Below are 26585 nucleotides of genomic sequence, written 5' to 3'. Positions count from 1 at the left end.
AATCTTTAATCCGCCTGTGTCCTTCTGAAACAGCGCTATCCAGATCATTTTGCACTGGCCAGGAAATTATAGAGTTAATAGTTGCACCAGCCAGAACAGTTGCCATTCAGAATTCTCTTTCAAACTTCTAATTACGTTGTGCTGTCTAATCTGACTCTGGACAGTATGTTAACAAGTGTTGGGCAGCTGGTGCTTTCCAGTATTTTAGCATAGATTCTAGTTAGTTGTTTTGTTTAAAGTAATGAAGTGAATAACAGTGAATTCTTCCATTAAAAGCACCAGTATTTTTCCCTCTGATCAGCAGTATCTATAGATTTCCTTAAGGTTTTTTCACCCCCTGCTGGAGCTGTTACTAAATGTTGAGTGATAGCCTTTCCACAGCAGTACTGCTCAACAGAGCTTGAAATTAGCAAGGGGAGCTGAGGCTGTCTGACAGCTAGTCCTATCATGGCTGCCAAGTTTGAACAAACAGCAGCAGTTATTTTTCTCACAGGGGAAATAAGGTTAGTGAAAATATTAAAGAAACGTGACTGCCACTGCTGGCATGGCAACACTTTCCAGAAATTGGCTCTTTGTGATTCATGCTGGCCCGTCTCAGCGAACTGCAAATGGGAAGCTTAAAAGCCAGAGTTTGGAAAATGACTCTTTCTTCTTAAGAAAGGGGAAACAGATCAAATGTTCATTGAAGTAAATACTTTTTATCTGAACTTTATTTATTTATTTTTGGTGTGGTGTCCTGCTTCTTGCTAGTCTGTAAAATCACCCCACTTGGCAACTTACTTGTGTTCAAGACTTATCTATCTGCATTTTTAATGCCACCATTATCATATACTTAGGCACCTGATGTCATTCTTTATTCAAGAAAACATCTGTCTTTGACCTTTTCCTGAACTAAACACAAATCTATCCACTATGACCAGTTCATTGGCCATAACTTCTATTTTTTGGCATTAGTGTGATATTGCTAGAATAATGGAGCTAAATTTGAAAGCTGTTGCAAGCTCTTCTTGCTAACTCTTCAGAAAATACAATTAAACTAAATTAACTTTCCGTCTAAAAAGAGGAGAAATTTTGCTATTTATCCACAAAGTGCTGACGGCAGAAATTTTTTTAATGATCCAAATTAGTGATGAGCAAACCTTGAAAGGCTGGAAGTTTCAACTCAAATTAACATTCAAAAATTGGGATGTGTATATGAAGCTTTTCTGGCCTGTTTTGGTCAGGAAATCTAACTGGAAATCTTAGGAGAGCCAGAATTCTAGTTAGATTTCTGGTACAGCTTGCTATTTTTTTCTTGTTTTGATATTTTTGTTTTCAGCCCTGACTAAACCAGGGAAGTGCATAGAGGTGGAGATGGACAGAATAAACAATTAAACTGATATTTCCAAAGCTCCATGAAGACTTGAGTTAAAAGTTCAGATTTATTGTGGTTATATTTGAATAAATTCATCTCTCCATAATTCAAAGAGGCCAAATACCGCTCTCATTAGTCATTCAAGTGCACCTAAAACACTGACTGGTATAAGCATAAAAAAGTAAGGAAAAGTTTGGTAAACTTAAAAGTTGTGTGATTTTTTCCTTCTCCTCCTTTTCCTCTCTTCCATATTATTCCAGCAACTGAAACACACACACTGAGGCCACCAATTCTGGAAACTGCTCTGAGCATTCCGAGTCCTTCAACTTCACAGGGCCTTGTTGATTTCAGTGAGGCAGGAGGCCATTTGTACAGAGCATTTTCATTCAAATAAAAAAAGTGATTAACCCGAAATTAAGGCTGTAAATATATATAGGGGAAAACACGCATGAGAACATTGTTGTAGTCTCAAAAACACACAGATGCTAGTCTTGAAGTTTAAAGTTAGGGTTACTTTTAGAGAAAAGCAAGCATTGAAAGTTATGCAGCAATGAAACAGACTTCTTTAAAACTTTGAAAATTCAGAAGGATTATATATGGATCACCAGAGAGCAAAGCCAGTGTGTTTTAATTACTGTACTGTGCTTGAGACACACTACCCATGTGGCTAGCAGCTGGTGAGCCACAAAATCCAGTGTTACCTAGAGTGAAGCATTAGATCCTGCACAAGTCTATTTTCCAGTCCAAATAGTAACAGCATTAGTGGCATTTCATTAGAACCACTCACATCCCCATCAACACTTTTTAGTATCTGTTTTCTTATAAAAAAATCTGTTCTGCTCTGTTTTGATTATCCACAGTATGAAAATACATTCAAAAATGACCTTTTCAATGAGCTATTTTATATACTCTGAGGGCTGGTCTGCATAGACAGTGGAATTAAATACCATGCAGACATTATAGCTTCAAGCATATTGCTTTTGGTTAGTAACTACAAACAAAACTGCTTTCTTATTCCTCAACTCACTCATGTTTAAAATATACATAAATGTGATGGCTCCCACACCTCAGCTGATACAGACTTATAACAACCCACTGTATTTCCAGCTGTTTTAGTCATTTTCATTGCCAGTTCAATTCCTTACAGACGCATGATGCCAACCCAGCAAAGTGGCACTATGGATGTGTGATTGACGTCCTGATATTCCACTCAAATTAGCAGTACCATTTCAAAACGCTCCATCTCCTGAAAGAGAATTACAGCCCACTATTCAGGTGATTAAGTGCCAGATAGGACAATTATTTTTTAGGCACCTCTCCCCATATCTTCAACATTTTTAATCGTTGTAAGAACTTGATACAGTTTATAAACAAGAAAAGGCCATCCAGCCGGGGAATCTGTACTTAAAACAGAATACATTGTTTCTGTGGTCAAATAATGTAAAATAAAATATAACTGACTTCTCATCCAATCACCCTAGTCCCAGATAGAGCCCTTGCTCTCCCTTAGGCTGCCAGAAGCCTTCAACAGAAGTCCAAGACTTCTCATAAATCCCTTCGGCTTGCCATATGCATAAAACAGAGGTATCCTTAAGGTGCAGGGGCTATAATCCAAACACTCTCCTGTTGTGTTAATGAGAAGCAAACTTCACTGTCTGTAGTGGCCCACCTGGGTGAGCTCTCTTTAACAGAGCAGCTACCGAGGCCTGCAAGTATCATGGCAATTATTTTAGACAATGTACAACGCTAAACACAATAGAGAAAACGTTGATTTTTACAAGAAGCGTATTACTGAAATCTGGTCAATACCCTTTGGTAGAACAGCAGAATGTTTAGTTACAGCAAATAGATAAAGAGAGAATAAAAGACTTACAAACAATTTTCTTTAGCACTTCGTGCTATTTGGAACCTGAGAGAGCAATACAGGTCAAGCCAGGGTTGCTTTTTGTTCCACTTGAATGCTGCATCTTCCTTCCAGGTACTGGATGATTGCACTTCTCTTCCATTAAACCATTGCACTCCCTGTCTCAGTTCCGCCCATATTTCTGCCTGGGTAACCTAATTTAACATGAAGGCACTAACATCCCTCCCCCCATCTCTTTGGCCTTATCTGTATTAGGAAGAAGAACCATTGCTGGCAATAGGATGGAATATCCCCTTCTCCAGAAAAACCATTACAAGCTAGCTATCAGGGAGGAAATTCCCATAAAAATCCTCTTGAGGAGTTCTTCCCTGATCAGACAATCAGAAGGTAGCCTTATTTCTGACAGTGGCTGGTTCTGAAGCACTTGATGTTTTAAATTGTTTTTAGTTAACTTGGGCAGTTAAATGTACTATGAAACTGTAGTACAGAAAGTGCATGTATATTTTACTCCATGTAAAAATGAAACATATGGAAGATACGGTTTTTTTCAGAGGGTACAGAAGGAATGTGACTGATCTAAGGCTGAAGAGCCTGATTCCCTGACAAAAGACCAACTCATCAGTAGAAGCTGGAACAAAAAGCTCAGAGAGAGACTTCTGGAAGATCTAGAATTAACCATTCCCAAGTATTTAGAATTTACCAAGCAACTGAAGTCACCCAGTACAGAATGAAGCTTATGGAGAGTGAACAGTGCTCTGACAACTATAGACATAGAGACAGAGAATCCAGAATACTACGAAAGAGAGACATGAGACAGATTAGGTAAATAAACAAAATCAATATGATTTGAGAGCCAGGGAACCACCACCACTTCATAAAAATGACACTGTGCATCTCTGTGATGGGAAACAGCTGTCACAAACAGCAATGGTGTCACAAGAAGTTGCCCCATGATCAAATGAGGTTGGAACCTCAGCCAGACACATACTTCAGAGGAATAAGCCCCACCATCTCCAAATCCCCAAAGGGAGGAAGATAAGGGGCATGAGTCTACTGTTTTGCCCAAGAGGGCAACAATCACAACTGGTTGAGACAATGGAGCCCTAAGATGTGGAACAACCAGAACAAGTGGCTATGTCGAGCTGATATTCCAGGGGAGCCTGACAGGTCCAAATGATAGCACAGGGCACTTCATAGACTAACTGAACATGTTAACAAGTTTAGTTATGAGGCTGGACATAAGCATTTGTAGTTGTGTGTTTAATTAATGTTTTCTTTTTAGTGTTAGTTTTGGCTTGGAAGGGAAGATGAGATATTGGGGACTGTTGAATTAATTTAGATGGAATATATGAACTCAATGAGTCAAAGGTGTTAACAGAAATCTGTCACTGTCCAATATTATATGGTCTTAAACAAGGTGTTGGGCTTAATATAAAGAGAACTCAGCCTTCCTAGTACCATGTCAAATACACTGGAAAATTCATGACAAAAGTTAGACGTTTACTGATTAAAACACACAAAAGGAGAAGAATCAAAACAAGGCAAAAGTATTGAAACTGAAATTGAGTGATGAGCTTTAGACCTGCCAGGTGAATATTGGTTACAGTCTCTTATTCTGTCAAACAGTCCTCCTGAGTGGGGAAGAAACGGTTAGTTCTGTTGTTCAGTTCTGAGTCAGGAATGATAGTCACTTTCCTGCTTTTTAGAAAGCAGACTCAAGGGAAGGAAGAGATAGCATAGTAAAGGTGGGAGAAATACTGCTTATGTTAAAATTCTCAGGATACAGGGTGGCTGGTCAGTCAGAGAGAGATACTTTAGGCTGGCAGGTCAGCCACAACCGCTGTTGCTCAGGACCCTGGCTTGCTTCCCTGGTCAGTTAGTTGGTCTGGTCAAGCCCCTCTCAGATCCTTCTCAGGCTGAGCAGAGCTGGATGGGCTGCCTCATCTCACTATGCTGGTGCCATGCAATGCAGTTGATCTAAGGATCAGGTGGAAAGCAGAGAAAAAGAGAGATAGGACAGAAGGAAGATAGTGGGGGGGATGGAAAGGGACACATGAGGAAGGGGAAGACAGAGCAGGATTTCACATGTATCATGCTGGAGTCTTTGTTGGTGCTGTGATGATGGTCAAGGATCCCCATTGGAGTATAAAGGTCTGGCATCACTGCAAAAATTCTTCTGCCACAGTGATGTAGGAGAGCAGAAATCAATGTTAAAAATTGGTGCTTTGGAAATTAGGTCTAATTGATAGGCAAAATGATAAGAGGATGGACCATTCTGCCCATCACCCTTTTGGGGGCTCTCAAAAAGAGGCTTGAGGGAGAAAAAGGAACTTTTACCATCACTGTGGCAGAAGAATTTTTGCAGTGATGCCAGACCTTTATACTCTTGTTTACCAGTCATAATCTTAACATAGTCCTTGAATGGTATTGCTAAACCCTTTCTGCTTAAATTTATTCTTAATAATTGTATATAACAAATCCTTCTTGCAATTCATGAAACTTTACCCACTATACACTGGTAATGCTTACAATTAAAGTAAGCCTGCTAGGCCTCAGTTATTAAACAGTACTGTGCCTTTAAGGGCTTAGCTTCCCAGACAGAGTCAAGGGAGGGTGCTGTGGAGCTCTTGTTGTTATGGTCATCGAGTTGAAAACAGACACAGAATAATGCAGATCTTTTTAAAGCGCCCTAAGCACTGAGTGGTCACTGAACACCACAGTGGGGACAACTGCTGTCAGCAACAAATCAAATTACCATTGTAGACAAGGCCTTTCTGAACTCCATTGTTCATTGTGTTAGAATGAACAACAGAACTTCTCCCTATATGGTTTCTACATTTAGATCAAGTTGCAGGTTCAAGTTATGCATAGTTCTTCCTCATAGTTAAACAGTTAGTTCAAGACTGGTATGTCGCTCCACTATAGCTTCTTGCCAATAAAGCATAAGATGCCATATGAATAGATGCATTTATTCAGAAATTTCACACTTCTTTCATGTGTAACAGCCAGCTCGGGAATAACCTAAAATCCTTTCACATCACGACCCATCTGATTTGAAATGACTTTGCATGTAATGTAATGTGCTGAGCTTTGGTCCATAAAAGTCTCTCTCTTTCTCTTTTAGTTTCAAATCATAGAATCATAGAATATCAGGGTTGGAAGGGACCTCAGGAGTTCATCTAGTCCAATCCCCTGCTCAAAGCAGGACCAATCCCCAACTAAATCATCCCAGCCAGGGCTTTGTCAAGCCTGACCTTAAAAACTTGAAAGGAAGGAGATTCCACCACATCCCTAGGTAATGCATTCCAGTGCCCACCCTCGTAGTGAATTTTTTTTTCCTAATATCCAACCTAAACCTCCCCCACTGCAACTTGAGACCATTACTCCTTGTTCTGTCATCTGCTACCATTGAGAACAGCCTAGATCCATCCTTTTTGGAACCCCCTTTCAGGTAGTTGAAAGCAGCTATCAAATCCCCCCTCATTCTTCTCTTCCAAGAATATAAACAATCCCAGTTCCCTCAGCCTCTCCTCATAAGTCATGTGTTCCAGTCCCCTAATCATTTTTGTTGCCCTCCGCTGGACATTTTCCAATTTTTTCACATCCTTCTTGTAGTGTGGGGCCCAAAACTGGACACAATACTCCAGATGAGGCCTCACCAATGTCAAATAGAGGGGAACGATCTGCAGTTTTTCAAACTCAAGAAGTATAAGAAAAAAATATAAGAAAGTATATTAAATATTTAAAAGAGTATATTGGTGATGCTTTCAATTTCTGTGAATATTGGGGGGCAGGGTGGGGAACAGTCATACCGATATTTTCAGTAAACAAATGGAAGGTCAGGATTACTACTGAAGTAAATTTGGAAGGAGGTTATTTGAACGAATGTTCATGAATATTTTTTTCAGTATCTATTTATGACATAACTTGAAGGACCTAATTGTCTGTATAATTTGAAAATGCAATTTTACTTGCATATATTTTAGGGTTGTTTTTTTATGCAGTTGTCTACAATGTGCTAGGTTCTATGCATACAAATATGAAGGCATAGTCACTACTTCCATTCAGAGGTCTCGTAGGTATTTCTATTAAAGGAGCTATTAAAAACTGGCGGCAGAGGTTCATTATTGAAATGTAAATTCAGAGGATACAAAGACTAAAGATGTTTATGACAAAGTATAAACAAAGCTTCCTCTAACAGGAATCCTATTGCTCTTCTCCATAAATCCATCAAAAGATTCTGAACATGTATTCACAAATTTTAAGGCCAGAAGGGAGCATTAGATCATATAGATCTACTTCGGGGGTTGGAGAGTAAAGAAAACCTTTGGATGCTTCTATAGCCCCCTACCTGCAGATCATATATATAAAATCTGCACGTAGGGGCCTATAGAAGCATCCAAAGGTCATACTTAACTGGAATACAAAAGGGAAACTTTTATGATGTTCTCTTTCTGACTGTCAGCTCACTAAAGCAGAAGCAACATGGTGAAGTCTAATTGACAGAAATTATGGATAGAAAGTGAGGTATATTCTGAAGAGGTCAACATCATAAGGGCAGAAGGTACATCTGTGGAAAAATAGGGTTCATATAGGAAAAGGAGGCACTAGATCCCGTCATAGATAAGGCTGGGATGCAGGCACACCATCCAGGAAAGCATAATGAGGTATCCAGCTTTGGACTAGCCTTCTGGGGAATACATACGGCAAAGAGATATGGGGATTCTCTGGAATAACAACAGTCTTGGGTTATTTTATTTGAGAAAGAGAAGTTGATGAAAGAAGCTGATGAAAGAAACAGTGTGTGATGAGAAATGGGAGGTTTTCTTTACTCTCCAACCCCTGAAGTAGATATAAAAACTATAGCAGTCCTTGTAGTCCATTATCTGTGTGACACAGATTGTTGTTTTCTGAAGGATTCTAGAGTTATGATGTGAAATCCTGATCCCACTGAAATCATCGACTTCCAAGAGGCCACAATTTCTTGGATTGAGCTCCTCGTCATTGAGAAGTTTCATTTATGGAATCCCACAGATCTCAGTTCTCTCATGTGACCTTTATGTAAAATCATTGAGGGAAACTGTGATATAGAATGGGCTGTAATGCTAGAAATATGCTTATGACACCAAACTCTGTCTCTCATCCAGTGCAGACTATGCTATTTCCCAGCTATTTTAGAGCCTGAAGGAAATTAGGACCTGGAGGACAGAAAACAACAGTAAGCCGAACTCAGGTAAAATGGAGGTGATGGACAGTAATATGATGAGGAAAACATTCAGCCATGCTCTTCTGTTGAGGGCATCTGCTCTCTTGTAGTCAAGGTGGTTTGCAGACTTGGTGTCAGGCTGGATACATCTGTGTTTCTGGATAGCCAGAGAGAAATCCCAGCTTTCATCTTCAGCTAACTTGGTGAATCTAACTTGGGGAACTTTCTCTTCACCCTCAGACATAATTCCATGAGTCCTATTTTGCTACTTCCATATTGCTGTGCTGCAGTGCCTTTCACCTAGAATAAACTGAGTATCCACATGGAGATAATAAGTGGTCCATCACCTCCTTACTTGCTCAGTCCAAAGAGACCTTGTTCAGTCAGTTGATAATATACCATTGGCATATGCTTATGACATATGTGTTGATGTATAAAATTGTCTTGACAGAACCCAATCTCAGATGATGCCCTTACCTGATATCTTAAAATATCTGCTACAGCACAAGAATGCAAGACAATATATGTTATGATAATCATCCACATAGGATCACAGAATCATAGGACTGGCAGGGACCTTGAGAGGTCATCTAGTCCAGTCCCCTGCACTCATGGCAGGAATAAGTATTATCTAGCTCAGAGATTCTCAAACTGGGGGTCGGGACACCTCAGGGGGTTGTGAGGTTATTACATGGGGGGTCACTAGCTGTCAGCCTCCACCCCAAACCCCACTTTTCCTCCAGCATTTATAATGGTGTTAAATATATAAAAATGTGTTTTTAATTTATAAGGGGGGGGGTTGCACTCAGAGGCTTGCTATGTGAAAGGAGTCACCAGTACAAAAGTTTGAAAACTACTGATCTAGACTCTCCCTGACAGGTGTTTGTCTGACCTGCTCTTAAAAATCTCCAGTGATGTGAGATAGATAATTGAACTTTGAAAATATTTATTTAATGCTGCCAATGGGATAATAACTATTCTCCTCCACTTGTGGGAAGCAGAAAAATCTGTATTTTACATTAGCAATTACCTGCTTACTTCTGCCTTTTCTTACCTGAATTTTTTAAAAGTTCATTGCTTTGAAGTTCTAGAAATGACACATTTCATTATGTTATGTTCCCCATGATGTAACCTGACTGACTCTAACTGATTGTGAAGTCCATACTGCTATATGCATGTTTTTGAATAGTGAGTTCAACTATAGCTATTTGGAAAATATACTATTAGCTGTGGGTCCATTGATACATTGTGTCTACTGCTGCTTACACTTCCCCTCGCCCCCATGAACACCATTTTATAAGTGTAAACCAGTGATACCTCTGGCATATATTTAAGACACGTGCCACTTATTATGCTTCATAACTTCCTAGATGCTAAGGATGGGAGGTATTCAATTAAAGTAAAGTGCCCTCAACAGAGCATGAATATTGGGTTCAACACAATTTAAAATATATTAATTTGCATGTTTCAAGGAGGCCATAAGCTTTATATATCTTAGATTAGTGGGGTTCTGCACCTGCTTCAGCCTGCTTCATCAAAGGATCAGACATTAGTTTTCATATATTTCATTATCACTCCACTGATGTGTGAAAGATTTGTAAGGCTCGTTTGCAGGAAAACTTCAAAGTAATATCTGAAATAATTATTGCATCTCTTCCTTCACTAGAATTTTGAATGTCGTGGGATAAGAAGGAGGTGGTATGATTCTGTTGGTCAGACATGAATTGCTGGGAATTGATGGATTGTCAGAAGTTTGTTAAATAATTCTTTATTAATAAGGATCCTTTGATACATTATGTTATATTTACAAGAAGAAAACTCAAATGTAGACAGTAAACTATTGTTTTATTGTAAAATTATATTTTAAAACCACCTTTATTTAAATCAAATTAGTTCAACCTGCTCTCCACACACATTCTGTATACTTCCCATTCACTTTTGTAGCTTTGACTAGGTACCAGATTATTATTATCTATCTCCATTACAGTAGTGCCTAGAGGCTTGAAGCAAAATATACAAGCGAGACAAAACGTGGGGAAAAGGAAATATCCTCATTTCACTGATGTGGTACTGAGTCACAGAGAAGTTAAGTGATTTGCTTGTGGTCATAAAGGAAGTTTGTGGCAGAGTTGGGAGTTGAATCCTGGGTTTCAGTGCAGTGCCTTAACCACAGAAATATCCTTCCTATCTCAGCCACTTTTGGGGAGATAACTAGAAAATGATCTGGTCTTTTGTAGGTCAATACAAGTGACTTGAAGCAGGAGCATTAATAGAACATGTGTCTCTTTGATGCTCAGAAGCAGACAGTATCAAGAAAGTTTAGAGTTTCATTTGCAGAGGGAAAAAATTCATTGCACTGCCACCAAATAACCCTCTTCATCTGCATACAGCACGGAGGGCAAGGGCAGTTTCCTTGACCATGATGCCACAGAAATGTGTTTCAATTACGTTAAACTGCTTCCCTCCTTCCTTAAGTTTTGTTTGTTTATAGTTATAAACAGTGGACAAAAGATGAAGTGGGAAATTACAAAACACATTTGTTCTGAAGTTTCATATAAACCACTAACATTCAGGATGTTACTCTACAAAAGCTTGAACATGTGCTTAACTTTAAGCATCTGAGAAGTTCAGTTGAACACAGTGGGACTACTCGTGTTTAAAATTGAACATGTATATAAGACTGTGCAGGCTCAGGGCCTTAAAATGGACAAAGAACCCTACAACAAAAACAAAACAAACAAGTGATAAACTCTAATCAGTAAGCATTACAACAGAAACAAAAAATGCAAACATTTATTGTGGCTTTGTGTCTGCCTACAAGAAAGAACCTGTTGAGTTTCATGGTCATTGATGTCTGTCACTGGGGGATAAATCAAAATTTTGTCCCTTGCTCGATGTACCAGTGGCCCAGAATTTCTTGCTTGGGATTTTGTGGTGAGTTCTTCCTTTTCCTCAGTTTTAGGTATGTCTGGTGCTTACGGTACAAATGAGAATGTAGCCCATTATTTTCCCAACATTGTTAGAGTTTTATTTATTTTAAAGTGATTATTCTAACCAGACAGTTGTTTATGAGACCTGAAACAGAAAGAACTAGAGTGTTATGTCACATGCTTCCCTGTGCCAAAACAAACTGTTAAACTGAGAACTTCTTAAAAAGTACAGAGCAGTTGTGTGTATTTGTGCAAGATGGTAGCAATAAATGGACAAGTTTTGGGATAAAGTAATTAGAGAAAGGATTGTTTCATTACTATTGTTTAATACTGTATTATTATAAATTAATATAGAATTAAGTAAAACTTCCAGTACAGCATTACAGCATGGAGCTATCTACCAATGCAGCTCGAGACACACAAAAATGGGAATCGCTTCAGTCAGGCTTTCACTCCTGTCAAAGAAGGGGAGTTTAGTTATTCCATGGTGATTATGTGCTTGGGTCAGCAAATTCATCATGAAGCAAATTATCATATCCTTAGCTGGAGAAAAAGCACCATGATCAAGGATTTCAAAGGTAAAAGATGTGCAAAGGAAATGGTATTTTCATAGATTTCATAGATATTAAGGTCAGAAGGGACCATTATGATCATCTAGTCTGACCTACAAAATGCAGGTCACAGAATCTCACCCACCCACTCCTGCGATAAACCTCTCACCTATGTCTGAGCTATTGAAGTCCTCAAATCATGGTTTAAAGACTTCAAGGAGCAGAGAATCCTCCAGCAAGTGACCTGTGCCCCATACTACAGAGGAAGGCAAAAAACCTCCAGGGCCTCTTCCAACCTGCCCTGGAGGAAAATTCCTTCCTGACCTCAAATATGGCGATCAGCTAAACCCTGAGCATATGGGCAAGATTCAGCGCCAAATTCTATGAGATGTCCAATACCTGCAAGTTTAGACAGTTGAACACTTTGCCTCTGAAAAGAGGGTGAATATCTTCAATATCTTATTTGGAACAGCACCAACTGAAATGAAAAGAAATGTGGAAAGAAGCCATGTGTATGTGGCAGAGGGGAATATTATCAAATTACAACTGTACTTGCCTGGTTTTGTTATATATATATCTTTCTCTTTAGATGGATAAATTTGCTCCAATTCCTTGATAAACAGAAAAGCTCAGCCTCTGCCCTTACATTATTGAAATATTCACACTACTTCACTTCTAATCTACAGAGAGAAAGATGTAAGATGTACCTTCAAACTTACAGCACTGATTGAAATAAACATCCACACTCTTAAATAAATATAAAGTGTGATAAAGCACCTAGTTTTTTTTTTTCGGGACAGGTGGGTGGCATGAAGCCCAGTGAATTGTAATAATTCCCTCCTACTCCCTAGCACCATAAAAATTCATGTGTTCAACTTCTTCCATTGAAAGGTGACCATTTAATTTTTATAGTTTATATTTGTATCTGTAGCCCTGATCTGCTCGTGCTGCTGGAGAGCCAGGCACTGGAAAGAAAGTATTTTATTGCAGTTGAGAATAACTGTATGACGGAAATTATTAGATGCTTCATCCAAATCAGTGTAATTGTAGTGGTGTTAAAGAACTCTGCAGTAGGTACACCAGAAGACATCTCCACATGAAAGTAGTGCAATATACCACTATTAGCTGAATGGGGAGAACTATTGGTACAGTAAAGTTCTGCCTTTTTCCAGCAATAGGAACATACAAATTACAGGAGGGTGAACCAGTTTAGATAAGGTCAGAATTAACAAAGTAAAAATTAATAGAGAAGGGAAACAATAGCAGTATATTCTAATGAGGAGCAAACAGATGTGTGTAACCAAATTAGGTCCATCTCATACAATGGACTTCAGTCCCTCTAGAAATTCATCTCTAGGCCAAGCCAGCTCCAAAGGTCAGCACAGAGATAGCTGAGATCTTGGCCCTGCCTGTCCACACACTCCTAGTTTGTTTGTACTTTGGGGGCAATCCCTGCATCATCTTGAATATTATTATCCTTGTGGGACCTTGCTCAAGTTGTATGGGGCTCTTGATGCCTTTCTTCTAGCCTTCACGTCCCTGTGTAAGGGCCATGGACAGCCTGGTCCTGAAGGAATCTGGGTATATTGATTGAAGGCTACATTTTAACCTCCAGTTTCCAGTGAAGACAATAGACAGAAATGCCGTATATAAAGTTTTGTGTCGCTCACTGTGGGCCTTCATCACATATTGGGTCTCACACCTGGCTCTTGGCAGGGGGAAAAGTACAAAGGCACATTACTATCAATTAGTTCAATCTGTGTACCAAACAAAATGCGCCAAATTCTCTTCTAGTATAAACAGGCACAGCTCCATTGACTTGAATTTGGCCCAAGATATATACTGTACTCCCATTAGAAAGTATTGAAATCCTTAGGGTGGATTTTCTCCACACAGAGGATCTTTTTGTCTTTGAAAAAAGTCATTTAGTTTCTTATTCCTTTAAGAACAATAATATTCAACATGGCTCACATTTTATTTATTGTGCTATTCTTGCAGCTGTATGTCCCTTCCTCCCTCCCTCCCCCCCCCCCCCCCCCCGGTAGATAAAAGGAGTAACAAGCACTGCAGTTTGCTTTCTCCACAATGTACAGCACGCTTGTTGGTTCATTACCAAGTAGCAATAAGCAGGGAAAATTTACTGTGCTGCCAGCATGTAGTTAAGCAGCATGTTTCCCTGCCAAGGATGAGCCATAAAACACTGTCTCACTTATACAATGATTGCCTGTGATGAGTGACACCAGGAATAGATAAAAGTAAAATAGCTGATGTATGGAATCCACTTTCATAACTGTAAATGATATCAGGTGTTTGCATTTACTTTCAAGTTGATCAAATGTAAAGGAAAATAGTGTTGACAGATGCTGGAAAAGCATTAAACTTTTCTTTCATCTTTGTGTGCATGTATTTAGCTTAGACTAGAGGGCTCCTTAGGAAGGATTGGACAAATTGGAGAGAGTCCAGAGGAGAGCAACAAAAATGATAAAAGGTTTAGAAAACCTGACTTGTGAGGAAAGGTTAAAAAAATGGGCATGTTTAGTCTTGAGAAAAGAAGACTGATAACAGTCTTCAAATATGTTAAGGGCTGTTATAAACAGGGTAATAAATTGTTCTCCATGTCCACTATAGGTAGAGCAAGAAGTAATGGGCTTAATCTGCAGCAAGGGAGATTTTGGTTAGATAGAAGGAAAAAAGTTCAAACTATAAAGGTAGTTAAACTCTGGAATGGGGTTCTAAGGGAGGACATGAAATCCCCATCATTAGAGATTTTTAAGAACAGATTGGACAAAACACCTGCCAGAGATGGTCTAGTTTTCCTCGGCCGTGCCTCTGGGGGCTGGACTTGATGACTGCTTGAGGTCCCTTCCAGCCCTACATTTTATATCCACATCTTTATCTAATATTAATTGGATTTTGATACATCAATCAATAAGTGTGAGCAATGAATGTATGCTGTTATATGAGAACTGCTCCTGAGAGTACAGGCAGTGCAGTTGTGGATGGCCCCTTAGTGGGGAAAAAAGCAAAATGAGTTAGGCCCCATGGCTCACATTCTCAAAGATTTCAGAGTAACAGCCGTGTTAGTCTGTATTCGTAAAAAGAAAAGGAGTACTTGTGGCACCTTAGAGACTAACCAGTTTATTTGAGCATGAGCTTTCGTGAGCTACAGCTCACTTCATCGGATGCATAGCATATCGTGGAAACTGCAGAAGACATTATATACACACAGAGACCATGAAACAAAACTTCCTCCCACCTCACTCCCCCGCTGGCAACAGCTTATCTAAAGTGATCCTCAAGTAGAGCCATTTCCAGCACAAATCCAGGTTTTCTCACCCTTCCCCCCCCCCCCCCCCCACACACACACACACATACAAACTCACTCTCCTGCTGGCAACAGCCCATCTCCCTTTGAAACCCCTCTTTATAATGCGCATGATAATCAAGGTGGGTCACCTCCAGCACACCAACAACCACATACCACACAACAGAACCACTAGCCCAGGAACCTATCCTTGCAACAAAGTCCGTTGCCAACTGTGCCCACATATCTATTCAGGGGACACCATCACAGGGCCTAACAACATCAGCCACACTATCAGAGGCTCGTTCACCTGCACATCCACCAATGTGATATATGCCATCATGTGCCAGCAATGCCCCTCTGCCATGTACATTGGTCAAACTGGACAGTCTCTACGTAAAAGAATAAATGGACACAAATCAGATGTCAAGAATTATAACATTCATAAACCAGTCGGAGAACACTTCAATCTCTCTGGTCACGCAATCACAGACATGAGGGTCGCTATCTTAAAGCAAAAAAACTTCAAATCCAGACTCCAGCGAGAAACTGCTGAATTGGAATTCATTTGCAAATTGGATACTATTAATTTGGGCTTGAATAGAGACTGGGAGTGGCTAAGTCATTATGCAAGGTAGCCTGTCTCCCCTTGTTTTTTTCCTGCAAAACCCCCCCCAAGACGTTCTGGTTAAACTTGGATTATTGCTGTGCACATTGTAAGATGAGCTGTTGCCAGCAGGAGAATGAGTTTGTGTGTGTGGTTTTTTTTTTTTAAAAAAAAGGGGTGTGTGTGTGGGGGGGGGGGTGAGAAAACCTGGATTAGTGCTGGAGGTGACCCACCTTGATTATCATGCGCATTATAAAGAGGGGTTTCAAAGGGAGATGGGCTGTTGCCAGCAGGAGAGTGAGTTTGTATGTGTGTGTGGTGGGGGGGGGGGGGGGGGGAAGGGTGAGAAAACCTGGATTTGTGCTGGAAATGGCTCTACTTGAGGATCACTTTAGATAAGCTGTTGCCAGCGGGGGAGTGAGGTGGGAGGAAGTTTTGTTTCATGGTCTCTGTGTGTATATAATGTCTTCTGCAGTTTCCACGATATGCTATGCATCCGATGAAGTGAGCTGTAGCTCACGAAAGCTCATGCTCAAATAAACTGGTTAGTCTCTAAGGTGCCACAAGTACTCCTATTCTCAAAGATATTTAGGTGCCTAACACCCATTGATCTCAATGGGAGTTAGAAGCCTAAATACCTTTGAGGATCTAAGCCTATGTGTCTTCTCCCACTCTTCTTGGACATGATACTGCACCACTGAATTCAATGGGAATTTTGCCATTAACTTCAGTGAGCGCAGGATGAAGACCCTTGTGTACCCATAGAAGGCCAGTCACAATGTGGCCCTGTGTAGTTCAGTGTCTTCAAGACAATAATATTGTCCCCATTCTATAGTACCTACCACAGTAGATGTTTATGCACAGCACATACAATAAAACTAGAGTTGGCTCAAAAACAGAAACAAAAATCTTGCAAATTAAAAATTTGATCCCTCCCCCAAAATTTCTGCAACAACAAAATTTTTCCAACAACAAAAACCTAAACTAAAAAGTGAAAAAAAATCTCTAATGATGGGGATTTCACGTCCTCCCTTAGAACCCCATTCCAGATTTCAAAAGCCTTTTCCCCCTCCTCCTTCTTTCACTTATCCACTTGCAATTTTTGTGGGGGTTTTTTTACCAGTTTTTCACTGAAAAAATGAAATTTTTCAGAAGGAGGCAAAAAAAAAAACATTTTCATCTCAAAAAATGTTTGTGATTGAAAATTTCCACCTGGCTCTAAGTAAATGCTCCTTTCTAGCGTTATTAAAGATGCTTCAATTGTCATCAGATGTTGGGTGAGTGTGTATGGTCTCTCTGCATGCTGCATGGGCTCTGGCCACATCACCCGTACAGCAGGCTCCGATTGAATTGCCCTGTAACCACAGACCCATTAGTAGCAAAGGAACTTGGTCAGGTTTATTGTCGATGAAGCATTGTATTAGTGCCTTATACTTGCTAAAGTACACTTAATACATGTATGCCCGTGACAATGGACACAGCTCAATGAATGTCAGGACTTTCCATTCCCTCTAGGCTGGCCAAAGACATTCCCCTAAGATCTCATTTTATACACCAATACAAACAAGTTATATATTGCCCTTTGACATGGTTAGCTACCACCCTCTGCCTTGTACATGTTGGTTTGATCAAAACATCTCTATCCATCACACTGTCATCCTGACCTTATCTTTAGGGGAGGTCAACATGTCCCTGTTATCTTTGGGGAATGTGTTGGTATTGAGGTGTTCTGGTACCACCCTTCTGGAATGTGTTTGCACAAGTATCCTGTGCCTACCACTTCTCAGGAATGTGTGTGCAATACCAGTCCTGTTCTTGCTAGGTTCTATGAGTTTGCATGCAGGCAAAGCCTGACTTCTGATCACAGCCTGTCTCTTGCTAACTTTGCTTTATATTAGCAAGGCTTGATCACTACTTTAGTTCAGGCCTCAGGTATCATACCAGGCCTATTGTCTTAGACTCTCTCTTTCTACTACATCAATTAGTAAAATAGAGAGGATGGTGAGATTCATAAGGTCAGAAGGGACTACTGTGAGCATCTAGTCTGAACCTTCTATATAGCAGAGGGCATGAAACTTCCCTGAATTAATTCCTTTTTGAACTAGAATATGTCTTTTATAAAAACATCCGATCTTGATCTAAAAATTGCCAGTGATGGGGGATCCACCACAGCCCTTGTAAGTTATGAAGCAGGGAAGCCTGCTTCAGCTGAATTTCTCCATTTCCCATATTGTCACTGTACCATCTAGCATTCAGGGATAAGTAAGTGTATTTTTTATCACTGGTAAACTACTTTTAAAGTAGGTAGAAAATGGCTTTAGTTTTTTCTATAGAACTTTCACAAAGCTTTCAGCCAATATCCTGTTGTTCCTTTTTTAGTCAGTCCTTTCTTAGTCAAATTTAAATGCAAATTTTTTTCCAATTAAGAATGAAGGGCCAGATTTTTAAAAGGTATTTAGGTACCTAACTCCCATTGAAATGCATAGTTGTCAGGTCACTAAATACCTTAAAAAATCTGCCCCAAATGAAAAATGAGTTCCAAATTTGGCTCTCATTTAAACTGGTTTAACTCTATAAAGTAATTACATTTACTCTAAGAAGTGTGACAAAGTTCCTCCTCTACCTTGGTGGGTCTTGCACTTATTGGCAGATTTGCTCGCCTTGGAGCTTCATGGCAGCCCTCAGTTTGGCCATTTTCATGAACCCACAGTCCAGGTCAACTCCTCCTGTGTCTGACCAGGAGTTGGGAGGTTTGGGGGGAAACTGGACTCGCCTTCTACTCCGGGTTCCAGCCCAGGGCCCTGTGGAATGCAGCTGTCTAGAATGCCCCCTGGAACAGCTGTGCGACACCTACAACTCCCTGGGCTACTTCCCCATGGCATCCTCTCAACACCTTCTTTATCCTCACCATAGGACCTTCCTCCTAGTGTCTGATAATGCTTGTACTCCTCAGTCTTCCAACAGTCTGCGTTCTAACTCTCAGCTCCTAGCGCCTCTTGCTCCCAGCTCCTTACAGGTGCACCACAAACTGAAATGAGCTCCTTTTTAAACCCAGGTGCCCTGATTAGCCTGCCTTAATTTATTCTAGCAGCTTCTTGATTAGAACACCTGCAGCCAATCAGCCTGTCTGTCTTAATTGTCTCCAGAAGGTTCCTGATTGTTCTGGAACCTTCCCTCTTACCTTACCCAGGGAAAAGGGACCTACTTAACCTGGGGCTAATATATCTGCCTTCTATTACTCTCCTGTAGCCATCTGGCCCGACCCTGTCACAGTAGTTACTCAAGATTTACACCTGTGTCATTAAGAACTGAGTTCTGAAATTGGCCCTTAATAAGGAGTCAGAATTTGTCTCACTGGGTAAGAAGACTAAAGACAATTTTCCTTTAAATTTGAAACTCTACACAATTCTGTTCTGTTTAAGGGAAGGGGTGGTGCCAGTGCCCACCTTCTAAATTTTAGCCCAGTGATTAGAGCACTCAGGTGAAATGTGGGAGATCCAGGTTACGATCCCCTTTGTCTGAGGGAGAGGATTTGAATAGGAGAGTGCTCTAAGCTATGGGATGTTCTGATGAGGGGCCCCCTCAATCTTTGCTGTTGAATTTGTTCCACTTTGGCTCAATAATCAAAGAGTAGGCAGATTAAATGCTGAGTCTCCCACCTCCCAGTTGGGTACCAAACCACCAGGCTACAGAATCAATTGTTTTCATGGTCTCTCTGCTCCAATGACTATTTAAGTATTTAGCCACAGTAGAACAGCTTCAAAAGGAGAGACTGAGTGAGCCTCACATCAGAGTATCTTGTAGCATGGTGGTTAGAGTTCTTGCCTCAAGAGTGTGGGAGACCCCTGTTAAAAATCCTTCCTCCCACTCAGGTAGAGAGGAGACTTGAACCTGGCTCTCTTACATACCACCTGAGCGCTCTAATCACTAGACTAAAAGATATAAGGGCAGCAGCAGGTGCCTAATTCATTCTCACAAAAAACGACATAGGCGCCTATGCTGTCTAACTCCAAGAAAGGTGTTTCCAGCGGTGGGTCACTAGCAGACATAGGTGCCTCACTGCAGCCTGGATTTAGTTGCCTATCTCCATGAGAGAGTGGGGCTCAAGACACACCCCTCTTGTTGGCATAGAATCAGGGCTGGAAGTGACATTGACAGGTTATCAACTCTAGCCCCATGGACTGAGGCAGGAACAAGGAAAACCTGGACCATCCCTGGCAGGTGTTTGTCCAACCTGTTTTTAAAAATTGTCAATGATAGCATATATCATTGACTAGCTTAGACAGCTCCCTGCCTGCCATGCTGGCTTTTGTTGATCCCATTCGTAGACACCTATCTTTGCCTATGCACTGTATAGGGATCCTAGTCACCTAATTCAGGCTTTGTGGATTGGAGTGTTGTTCCTGTGATTTTTCTAGGTGCTTCAATGTTCAGTGCTGTGACACTGAATGTTGCAATGTCTAAGACTCTTTGTGGCCTTAGTCCTAAGAGTCGAATCTTGAAGCTGGTTCCATAGGTATGTAAGGACCCAGTGCCATCATTTTATGGCTTGCGTGGTCAGGTCAGGGGAGAAACTGAACAGGGAGTTCATATAATTTGTGCGATAAAGTAGTGATTTTCATGGTAGGTTTCCTCAGAGGAATAAGAAAGAGAGGGAAGATGGTATGGTGTGAATGGGGGTTATATTCATTCATAAATAAAGGTGTAGCTAGTTGATTATATACGGCATGAATCCACAACCCAAAACCCCACCCGTGCAGTTGTGGGGTTTCAAAATTTTCTTCATGCAGCTGATAATAAAGCCCCTGTTAGGCCTACAGATTCCTTATCTTAGCCGTTTTGCTCAGGCTTTGCTCAGTGTATCATGTGCAAATGAAGGCTACGTTATCATTTTTCCAACTTCAGATGCTGTATTCATTTATTTATAATTCTTATATAGTATTGAGAAATTAGGGAAGTAGCTGCCTCACTGTGCTTATTAGCAACATCAGTAATGTAGCACAGATCTGTAATATGTTATCAAATGAATAATATGATCATTAATTTTTAAAATAGTTTTGCTATTAAGAATAAAACTGAATTATAGCCAGATTCATTAACCACTTAATTTCACCCCCACCTATAGAGCTGGCAAGTATATAATGCTTAACTTTTTGGTAGGTATATGCATGCTAGACCTGCACCTTGAAAAGCTTTCTATGGAATTTGCTTTGCTCACAACGACTGAGTAATAAGTCTTTATATATGGCTGAGGATCAAGGAGCTAAAAATCTATGCCCCACCACAACCCAATGCCAGGGTTCTGAGCTGCAGTATAGCTTCCTTGTATAGCAACTTTCTCCTATTGGCTGGAATACTGGTTACAATGCCTTTGTGTCACTGGAGCTGCAGATGCAAATTCTTGGCCCTTCTCCTGGTCTACTCTGTGCCACCACCATCACCTCTCTAGCATGGAGATGAACTCTGGAAGATGGTCACTCTGTTGGAAGTCCTCAAGTGGTGAGAAGGGATTTGGACTGGTTCTCTGAACCCGAGTGAATTTCTTTTTGTGATCAGACAACACTGCTTTTATCTCCAAAACAAGAATTCTGTTTTATGAAAAATACCACGCTTTCAACATTTGTTTCCATTCTGATGCACAATCAAACCCAGACCTTTTGAAATTTTTCAGGCACACACAGGAGATCATCTCAGGGACTAGGTCATTCATCTGGGATATGGAAGACCCAGGTTCAAGATCCTGCTCTGTCTGATTCAGCCCAGGGACTTGAACTTGAGTCTCCAACATCCCAGATGAGTGTCCTAAACACTGGGTAGGTGTATCTAGTTTTGACCAGCAATTTCATCCTAGACCTGAGAAACCTTCTCAACAAAAAGACATTTTGTATAAAAGTTCCCAACCAGCCCAACCATTTAGACTGTAAGCTCTTTGAGGCATAGATTGTTTCTTACTGTGTGTTTATACAGTGCACAGCACAATGGGGTCTTTAGACACTTTAGGTAGAGACCTGCGCAGATTAAAAATTTATATCCACGGATACAGATATCCACAGATATAAAACAGATATCCACAGAGCTGCAGGGCTCTACCAGGAACCACAGTGGTGAAAACAGCAGCATGTCGGGCCACCACTCCCAGGAGTCAGCGCTCTGTGTGGGCAGCTCCTTCAGTGTGGCTGTACTGCTCCCAGCCCCGCTCCTAGCCCCGCCCACTGGACCAGGCACCAGGATCTCTGGCAGCTGTCCCTGGTCATGCTAGTGTGTACAAGCAACTCGTATGCCCCCAGACAGGAGACGCAGACCACTGGGTGGAAGGGACTCCTGTCCATGGGCATGCAAGCTGCTTGCACACACTAGCATGACCAGGGACAGCTGCCTGTGAGCTTGGTGCCCACCCCAGTGGGCAGGGTTTGGGTGGGGCAGGGGGTGGTACAGCCATGCCAGAGATGCTGCCTGTGTGGGGTGCTGGTTCCTGCAAGTGGTGGCCCAACATGTTGCTGCTTTTGCTGCTGAGGTTTCTGGTATGGTCCTGCAGCTTTGCAGATATCCAATTTATATCTTTGGATAGCCACATCTGTGGATATAAATTTTGTCTCCATGCAGCGCTCTACATCTAGGCACTACTGGAACATAAATAATCATAGCTGAACTGCCTGGGTGGATAGAGTCACTCAGCAATAGCTATAAAGGAAAAAATTAAGTCAGGATTGGATGTCTGACTTGTGTTACACAGGAGGTCAGACTAGATGATCACAGTGGTGCCTTCTGGCCTGAAATCCATGAATTGAACTGGCCAAGGATGGTGTCATGTGGGTCTCCATTAAAATTAGAGAGGGCCCATGGCCCAACTTGTTGAAGGAACCATGTCAGAAGTAGGAAGAGAACCAAGGAACGATGGATTAATGAAAGCCAAGAGAGGACCAGATTTCAAGGAAGTGCCTAAAAGCATATAGTATATCAGTACTTTTGCATTTCATTGTGGATATTACTGCGCCCAAAGGGACGTTTTGATTTTGGTTCAGGGAATGGTTCTGGGGTTCAGGAGGAATAAGGAAATATGGAGTGGTATTTTTTTCCGTGTAGGAATGGGAAAGAAAAGGAAGAAAGGGGGAAATTTGTACAGCATGTTTATATCCATAAAAATAACAAATATTTCTTAGCTTGTTGCAATTTTATTTTTATTAAGACATTTAACATCAGTGTTTCTGGACCAGTTTGAAAGAACGAAATTTAAGCCACATAGTTATTAATATGTAAATTATAGTTTTTTTTAAAGTTGCAACATAATGGGGGTGGGGGTGGGGGAAGGGCAAGTAGCTTTAGAAAATGTGTGAGGATTATTGTTGTAGGATTATTCTTCTTCAGCAATGTGCATGATGAAAAGAAAGTTCCAGACTACACAGAGGTTATATAAAATCACAAAGGCATATGCTATTTATAAAGATCCCTTCACCTCTCACTGCAGCTAATTAGAATCACTTGTAGCTATGAGAGTGATCATATAATCAGAGACACAAATGTGGGGTTTAATTATTCACACCTGAAAATGTTCAAAACACACCCTGCTATAGAAGCTTAGGAAACAAGCATACTGTTCAGGATCAGCATGCTATTTTTAAATGCCCCCAATTTGTTATTTCAAACTCAGTTGTTTTTTTTAACATGGCAAAGGCTCTGTTCATCACCTAGGAAGATATACAATACGTTGTAAAGCCCTGATCCTGCAAACAGACACGAGTAACCCTACACACTTGAGTAGTTCCATTTAACGCGCTGGCTCAGATAATGTGTTGCTCCAATCCCACACTTGACAGAGAAGGGAAAGGGGTGAGGCGGAAGGAAACTGGTTTTAAACCACATTTATTCCTCCAAATTCTGTGTTACAGCAGGGCTTGTTGTAACTCCAGTGCAGTTAAACAGTGTATTATGGCCATGGTCACCCCACATACCCCTGTCATTACAGTATCTTTAGGCTGGCTGAAGACCCTCCCCTGACATTATAGGTGCATTCTGTAGGAGCCATTAAAATCAGATGTAGTGTCCTTAGACATCCTGTGTAGTATAAAGGAACCATACTGTGTCACCCCATCCCGAAAAAAGGGGGACACTCAAACTCATAGTCCACTTTAGAAATTGCTAACCAGAGTGACTTGCCCAAGGCTACAAAGGAAGTATAGTAATAGGAATTCAAGTGGTCCTATCTCCTAGTCATGCAATCAGTCCAGGACACCACACTGCCACTCTAAATACAATAATCTGACATTTTCTGTTGGGTCAGTCGTGTATAGAAACATAGAATCATAGACTTTAAGGTCAGAAGGGACCATTATGATCGTCTAGTCTGACCTCCTGCACAACACAGGCCACAGAATCTCACCCACCCACTCCTGTAAAAAACCTCTAGCCTATGTCTGGGTTATTGAAGTCCTCAAATTGTGGTTTAAAGACTTCGAGGTGCAGAGAATCCTCCAGCAAGTGATCCATGCCCCACATGCAGAGGAGGGCAAAAAACCCCCAGAGCCTCTGCCAATCTGCCCTGGAGGAAAATTCCTTCCCGACCTCAAATATGGCAATCAGCTAAACCCTGAGCTTGTGGGAAAGAGTCACCAGCCAGACACCCAGGAAAGAATTCTCTGTAGTAACTCAGATCCCACCTCATCTAACATCCCATCACAGGCCATTGGGCATATCTACCGCTAATAGTTGAAGATCAATTAATTGCCAAAATTAGGCTATCCCACCATATCATCCCTTCCATAAACGTATCAAGCTTAGTCTTGAAGCCAGATATGTCTTTTGCCCCCACTGCTTCCCTTGGAAGGCTGTTCCAGAACTTCACTCCTCTGATGGTTAGAAATCTTCGTCTAATTTCAAGTCTAAACTTACTGATGGCCAGTTTATATCCATTTGTTCTTGTGTCCACATTGGTACTGAGCTTAAATAATTCTTCTCCTTTCATAGTATTTATCCCTCTGATATATTTATAGAGAGCAATCATATCTCCCCTCAGCCTTCTTTTGATTAGGCTAAACAAGCCAAGCCCTTTGATTCTCCTTTCATAAGACAGGTTTTCCGTTCCTTGGATCATCCTAGCAGCCCATCTCTGTACCTGTTCCAGTTTGAATTCATCCTTCTTAAACATGGGAGACCAGAACTGCACACAATATTCCAGATGAGATCTCACCAGTGCCTTGTATAATGGTACTAACACCTCCTTATCTCTACTCGAAATACCTCGCCTGATGCATCCCAAGACTGCATTAGCTTTTTTCACAGCCATATCCCATTGGTGGCTCATAGTCAACTTGTGATCAACCAGTACTCTGAGGTCCTTCTCCTCCTCTGTTACTTCCAAGTGATGCATCCCCAGTTTATAACAAAAATTCTTGTTATTAATCCCTAAATGCATGATCTTGCACTTCTCACTATTAAATTTTATCCTATTACTATTACTCCTGTTTACAAGGTCATCCAGATCTTCCTGTATGATATCCCGGTCCTTCTCTGTATTGGCAATACCTCCCAGCTTTGTGTCATCTACAAATTTTATTAGCACATGCCAGCTTTTTGTGCCAAGGTCAATAATAAAAAGATTAAATAAGATTGGTCCCAAAACCGATCGCTGAGGAACTCCACTAGTAACCTCCTTCCAGCCTGACAGTTCACCTTTCAGTGTGACCTATTATAGTCTCCCTTTTAAACAATTCCTTATCCACCTTTCAATTTTCATATTGATCCCCATCTTTTCCAATTTAGCTAATAATTCCCCATGTGGAACCATATCAAATGCCTTACTGAAATCGAGGTAAATTAGATCCACTGTGTTTCCTTTGTCTAAAAAACCTGTTACCTTCTCAAAGAAGGAGATCAGGTTGGTTTGACACGATCTACCTTTTGTAAAACCATGTTATATTTTATCCCAGTTATCATTGACCTCAATGTCCTTAACTACTTTCTCCTTCAAAACTTTTTCCAAGACCTTGCATACTACAGATGTGAAACTAACAAGCCTGTAGTTATCTGGATCACCTTTTTTCCCTTTCTTAAAAATAGGAACTATGTTAGCAATTCTCCCGTCTTATGGTACAACCCCTGAGTTTACAGATTCATTAAAACTTTTTGCTAATGGTCTTGCAATTTCATGTTCCAGTTCCTTTAGTATTCTTGGATGAAGATTATCTGGGCCCCCCAATTTAGTCCCATTAAGCTGTTCAAGTTTGGCTTCTACCTCGGATGTGGTAATATCTACCTCCATATCCTCCTTCCCATTTGTCATCCTACCATTATCCCTAAGCTCATTAGCCTCATTAAAAACTGAGGCAAAGTATTTGTTTGGATATTGGGCCATGCTTAGATTATCCTTAACCTCCACTCCATCCTCAGTGTTTAGCTGTCCCACTTCTTCTTTCTTTGTTTTCTTCTTATTTATATGGCTATAGAACCTTTTACTATTGGTTTTAATTCCCTTTGCAAGGTCCAACTCTACATGGCTTTTGGACTTTTTCACTTTATCCCTACATGTTCTGACCTCAATAAGGTAGCTTTCCTTGCTAATCCCTCCCATCTTCCACTCCTTGTAGGCTTTCTGCTTTTTCTTAATCACCTCTTTGAGATGCTTGCTCATCCAGATTGGTCTACAACTCCTGCCTATGAATTTTTTCCCCTTTCTTGGGATTCAGACTTCTGATAGTTTCTGCAACTTTGGCTTGAAGTAATTCCAGACCTCCTCTGCCTTTAGATCCACAAGTTCTTCAGTCCAATCCACTTCC

Source organism: Chelonia mydas, chromosome 3, assembly GCF_015237465.2.
Source record: "Chelonia mydas isolate rCheMyd1 chromosome 3, rCheMyd1.pri.v2, whole genome shotgun sequence".
NCBI lineage: Eukaryota > Metazoa > Chordata > Testudines > Cheloniidae > Chelonia > Chelonia mydas.
Note: the sequence above shows the minus strand (reverse complement) of the source record.